We start from the raw sequence: 5,988 nt of genomic DNA, 5'->3' as shown, positions 1-5,988 counted from the left end.
TCTACTGGTTCTAGGTAGAACAAACCCGAAGTAAAAACAAACCTGACGCTGAAGAAAAACCCTGCAAGAGAACGGAACAGATCCGCAGACGATTGACTGAGGGAGCGGGATGCGAGCGAGAGAGAGAGCAAGAGAGAGAGGAGGGCGAGACGCGAGAGAGAGAGAGAGAGCGAGAGAGGGGAGCGTGCATTTTCTCCTGTTTTGTGTGTGGTGTTGATGATCCAGAGCGGGGTTGTAGGGGGGGGGCGCGTGCTGATTATCACAGAACTCTGCGCGGCCGTTGAGGATTGTATTCAATCGAGCACGGTATTGACTCGATTAATCGATAATACTTGTACTGGCAAACAGTGCTTTACAGTCCCCGGATACTCGTTTCAGACGGATACGGATCACCTCAGAGTATGAGTGTAGTTATGGGGAGCCCGTTGTAAAGCTGCTCACGCTGAAAAAAATAACAGCAATATTTTGTCACATTAGCTTTAAACTAATGTTTAAAAAAATGGTATGAAAATTGTGAGGGTCACTTTTCATGACATTTACAACAAATATTTTGTCAACTTTGGGAAATATTGCAATAGTTAAATCCAAATATGAATGAACACCTAAATGTTAAATGTTACACCTAATGTTCAAATTTTAAATCTAATGCTACATCTAATCTAAATGTTAATCGAAAATCTAAATGGTAAATATAACTAATTAAATCTAAAATCAAAGGTAAATCTAAATCTAAAGGGTAAATTCTAAAAGATTAAATCTAAATCTAACTGTTAAGATCTATCAATATAAATGTTTAATCTTAAATGTTAAATTAAATCTAAATGATGCAATCTAAATCTAAATGTTAACAAATCTAAATGTGAAATCTAAATCTTAAATGGGTAACCTCTAAATGTTTAAATTTAAATCTAAATGTTGAATATAAAAGAAATGTTAAATCTAAATATCAAATCTAAATTAAATGTTAAATCTAACGGTTTAATAATAAACTCTACAGTAAATAGAAATCCAAATCTAAAAGGGTAAAGCTAAATGTTTGGGGGAAAACTAAATATGTAGCTAATAGCAAATTAAATGTCGTGTAACCGGAAGTACCAAATAAAAAGCGCGAGGAGGTCAGTGTGGTTTATCGTGTCCAATAATGTAATAAAAATATCTAAGGGGAGATATGGAATCTGAAATTGGATAAACCGTGAACTAAAATAACTAAAATCAATACACACAGTTGGGGAAACCACTGTATTTGAAGAGTACTTTGAGTTGTAGTGTCACTTTTATGTATTATTATATTATAAGGTTAGCCAATATACGCAGCCACGGTGGGGGGGCTCACGTTGATAGTCTGTACGTTCGCGCATTAAGGTACAGCAAGAGGCCTATCCAAGCCCGCCCCGACAAGGCACGAGTGTTGCCACTTTTGTCACTTTGCGAAAAATGTCTAAAAGTATCAGCGTTGCGAGACACAGGCGGCAGAGCTGTCCCCGGGGCGGGACATAAATATTCACAGCGACAGCAACAGCCTCAGGGCAACGCCGGCCACCCGCGTAAGCATCTTTTCCAAAATCACGAGCTAGCCTTGTCTGGTGGTTCAAAGCCCAGCTCCAGCTAGCAATCTCTACTGGTAGCCCACCCGTAGCTAGTTACTTAAGTTAGCCTTGAAAACCCAAGACAATGCTAGTCCTGATTGGAAATGTTTAATTTTGTTTCTGTTTCTCAGATACGTGCAGCACGCCACAGTGCAAAGAGCAGCTTTCTGCCTGCTGAAAAGTGTTTTGGATTATTGGAATTCTTGAAAGCGACCATATTACGCCTCATTCTTCAGGTTAATTGATTTTGAGGTTTGTACCAGCAAACAGGTTTGTACCACGAACTGCAGGTTTAATTTTTAAAGAAACCCATCAGTTTTGTGCTTACTGCACATTTTGGGCTGCAGAACGGTTTTCACCCTGTGTCTCTGTTTTAGTTACAGAGTGAGAATCCCACTGATATACTATCTTTGTGTGAATCAAACATGCTCAGTAGCTAGGAAGATCCAATCAGCTAAATAACTCTTCCTGCCAATGTGATCAGTCCAAGGCAGGATGAGCGGGAGACTCCTCTAGGACGAGGGGTACTTGTGGTAGTTACATGCAGAAGAACATTGAGCATGGAAGTAGTTCTTTGGAGATTATGGTCAACTAGTGTGTGTTTTAGAGGTTTTGCATAGCTGTGCCACCTCGGTTCCGCCAGGGACGTAGAAATCCGTGCCGATTTTGACACAGCTCACACGGGACTGAAGCAAGAGGAATTCAGAAAACGGATCTCAAGGAAACACAAATGGGAATAGTTTTTTTCCACGTTTGTATGCATGTGAACAGGACAAATTTTTTTTACATAATAATGCGCACTTAAACAAACTCACAATTGTCTTGGACCGCGAGAAAAGAAGAGGGCTGCTAGCTGCAACTAGGCTTGGAAGGGAGTGGTTTTGGTGGAACGTGGTGTTACGTCAAAGGTTGGTTTCGGTCTCAAATGGACAGATGTTTGTTTGTTTTTTACCTACCGTGTCCGGTGGTCCTATGGCCGGCCCTGGCCCTGTGTTGGAAAACAACTGTCAACTCGTTGATTCCTTGTAAATAAATCAATTCAGAAGTAATTTAGAGGTGTATTATTTCAGCAACGTTAACAAGCACAGAGTAACCACTAAGTTTGACAAAGCTCTCTGAGTGCAGTTGGTCTTCAGACAAACATCACACCAGTATACCATCCACCATGGTGGCACATATTATACTGCTACTGGAAGCATCTACAGTGGAGATAAATGCCCTAACGTACAAAACATCTAAATAATCATTGTGATATATTTTTGATAAGACAGTGTCCTGTCAAGATGTTACTGCCAGGACATCGAGGTCGTAGAAGGAGAAAGTTGCTTTGTATTGAGAGATACCCAGAATCCTCAGCAAGAGGCGAGTTTGTAGTTGATGTTGCTGTCCTCATTAGCATTCTGGGTTCTATGTAATAGTCTCGCCCAGAAAAAAACGTAAACAGATCGTAAAGGAAACTAAAATACCATCAACTTAGATGGCATCCTGCTAGAATTAGACTACATATTAGTCAGATGCTAAACAAAAGAAAACCGATGCCAATGGCGAGCCCCACTACTTACAGGATTGACACTGACGATGTCTTGAATCACTGTCCTGTACTATGTAACTAATCATTACAGTTTAGCCTTGTATATATAATCACAAACTAAAATTGTAGACTAGGATAAAAGGCCTCAGTACGACGGATGTAAAGACAACTCTTAAGCAAACAATCTCAGAACAGTTGGAGAAAAGGTCATGGTTGAATGAGAGTAAAAACACAAAAATTAAGTGTCCTTTTTCTCGAAAAGGTGGCAAATAACCACCTAACTTATAGGGTAGATTAAGACATTTGTCCATTTCTGACGGTCCATATAAAGTACATACATAAGAATAGCTAGGTACCTTGCAAAAGATTTGAGTGTTTGGCGCTGTTTTAGGATCAGACAATGTGGTTAAAACTAGTTAAGACTTAATTCTTTAAATTGTGATGTACCATTCTATAATGCCCAGAATGCTTACAGAAAGAGGATAAGTTCTGAGGAATTATATAAGATATTTTTTCCTGTGGCCAGTCCTCCTCTGCACGGACCGGAATGGTGGTCAATCTGGTCTTAGAGTCAGTGTTTAGTACCATGACACGGCAAAAACTGATTCCATATTAGTCTCTCAATAGCAAAGGGATTGTTTTAGCAACAGGGACTCAAGTCGTTCACAGTTTCTAAACCAAGTCTGCAGGTTCTTTCCTTCTAACATACTAGGGAAGCTGATGACGCAGACAGGAGAGAAGGAAGCCCTAATGCATGTTGTCTTTCCGAAACAAGTTCCATGATGACCTATATAAGTGTGGGGGGATCCGGGTGTGGATGGACTGAGTCTTATATAGAGAAAAGCTTGGTGTGTCTTGGGAAACGCGGGGCCTTGTATAGGAGTCGTCTCTCACTCGCTCGTTGATGTCACTCTTTACCTGGCAGGAGACAGAGACACAGGACACAGATGAAACTGTAACAGGTTACAATAGAATGACTGACCTTTTATTGATTTACAATTTTATTAAAAGTGACGTATGTACTTTTTGAATGATTTCATGCTCTGTCATGTTTCAAACCATGGTCGTACAGGACCTGTTAATAGAAAACGAATAAGGGCGTCTTCACACCTTGTAGTTGTTGGCGTTGGTACGAATCATGTGGCTGAGTTTGTAACCTTGGAGTGATTTGCCTCGGTCGGTTTGGTGTCACCCCTGGAAAAAATCCAAGCGAACCAAAATGCACTATTACATCACGCAAGAAATCATACCTCCTGTATGGGCGGATGGTTCTGTGGGCAGGAGTAAGAAACAGTAACTACAGTAACAAAGGTCCTGTGTTCTGGACTTAGTGAATACGTCTTGCATCTCAAGGGTTCAACAGATCATTTCATTAAAATGATCAGACATTGTTTTGAGACGTACTACGTCTGCTACTGGTCACCGAAGACTTTGTCTGCTGCGTGTTCCAATCTGTGCGCAGTGGGTTGCCACCAGTGATATGAGTGACAGCCAGTGAGCTGAACGCGTCCATTTGTGTGATAACAACACTGTAGCTGCGACAGTTTGCTGCTCTGCTGCTAAACACACCCAAGACAGGAGACAGACTTGCTGGAGTTGGTATAGTTGGGGCGGTTTGAGTTTACGGATCCGTTCTCACCACAACAAACGCTCTAGAGTTCGATTGAAAGCGTACTGAGACCACCTCTTCAAGCAAGTCTTGGGACGCTTGTTTAGCCGTTGTGGGCACACCCGCAGTGCGATTTCCGTGTTTCACCTGCCAAAAAACGAACCGCACCAACAGGGCAAACAAACTCAGTCTAGATTCAACCAAATAAGACTGTCAATGTGAAAACCACCCTAACAGTGAAAAAGTGAAATATTTTTTTGTCGCATCTGCACGCAAAGTCACAGAAATGATTTACGTTTGGGTAGGCGTGCTTGACGTACATTCAGGGTCACAGATTCTTTGTGAAACCGGAAAAAGCCGTGTTAGGTATGACGTGTTTCGTACGTTGTGAAAAATGAGCTTAATTACACTTGATGGCTCAAGCACACAAGCTGAGTGAAGTCTCACCCCCCCCCCCCCCCCCCCCCCCGCCCGTAGTAATTTTTTTCACCCTTTATTGAGGACAGTGTTATGCTATTGTGTGAGAGATTATTTGCTCCAAAGTGAGATGTTCGTGGGAAAAAATGAAACACTACAGTGGCATATGCTGATGTTATTTTCAATAAAAACACATTTGCACGAAGCAACCGATCCAGTTTCCATGTTGATAAAATGAGAAAATAATGGGACAAAAAGAAATCAAGGGACGTTACAATAGAAGAAATGTGTGAGTAATTTATAATTAATTATGGCATGAATGTGGAATTAATCACAATTAGTATTTTAATCTTTCAAAGCACTAGTTGGAACATTAATATCTGGTCTTTGCAGTGTATAAATTTGTATAGGTGAAAAGTTTGTTTCAGTTTCAAACAATGTCCCACATTCATGGAATTAGTTGTGTAAAAAAAGAAATGGAAATTAATATGATGATAGGGGAGGATCATACCCAAAAACAAGGTTTTTCTTTTTAAAAAAAAAAGGTGCCCAGCCACACCACAACCGTTTTTACTTGCTTTTTACAAAGATGTTTGTGAAAAGAACTGCTAGCTCCTCTGTCAGGTTGAGACACTGAAAAAGAAATAAACGGATAAATCAGGCCAATTACACAAGTTGGTCAGTCTGACGTTCATATAACCTGAGCTAACTACTATTCATGAGAAAGTGCTTTATCCGTACCGGATACTCGTTTCAGCCGGGTACTCGGATCATCCCTAGTAACAAGTGTGGGTTTATTTATAGACATGGAAGCGAGGCTTAGTGAGTTAGAAGTCCGGATCAGC

The 5,988-nt window shown here is 40.7% G+C and overlaps 1 protein-coding gene and 1 long non-coding RNA gene across 2 annotated transcripts in view; one reads left to right on the top strand and one right to left on the bottom strand.

Annotated features, from left to right (window-relative positions):
- top3b (DNA topoisomerase III beta) overlaps positions 1-5,988 on the bottom strand; it is a 153,464-nt gene that overhangs the window by 125,443 nt on the left and 22,033 nt on the right. The gene's annotated exons all lie outside the window — the stretch shown is intronic.
- LOC116686287 (uncharacterized) overlaps positions 1,066-5,988 on the top strand; it is an 11,053-nt gene continuing 6,130 nt past the window's right edge. The window contains exon 1 of the long non-coding RNA XR_004331209.1: positions 1,066-1,143. This is a non-coding gene — a long non-coding RNA (uncharacterized LOC116686287). The remainder of the gene's footprint in view (positions 1,144-5,988) is intronic.

This window comes from Etheostoma spectabile, unplaced genomic scaffold (genome assembly GCF_008692095.1).
Source record: "Etheostoma spectabile isolate EspeVRDwgs_2016 unplaced genomic scaffold, UIUC_Espe_1.0 scaffold342, whole genome shotgun sequence".
NCBI classification, from domain to species: domain Eukaryota; kingdom Metazoa; phylum Chordata; class Actinopteri; order Perciformes; family Percidae; genus Etheostoma; species Etheostoma spectabile.
This window is presented reverse-complemented; position numbering and strand designations above follow the sequence as displayed.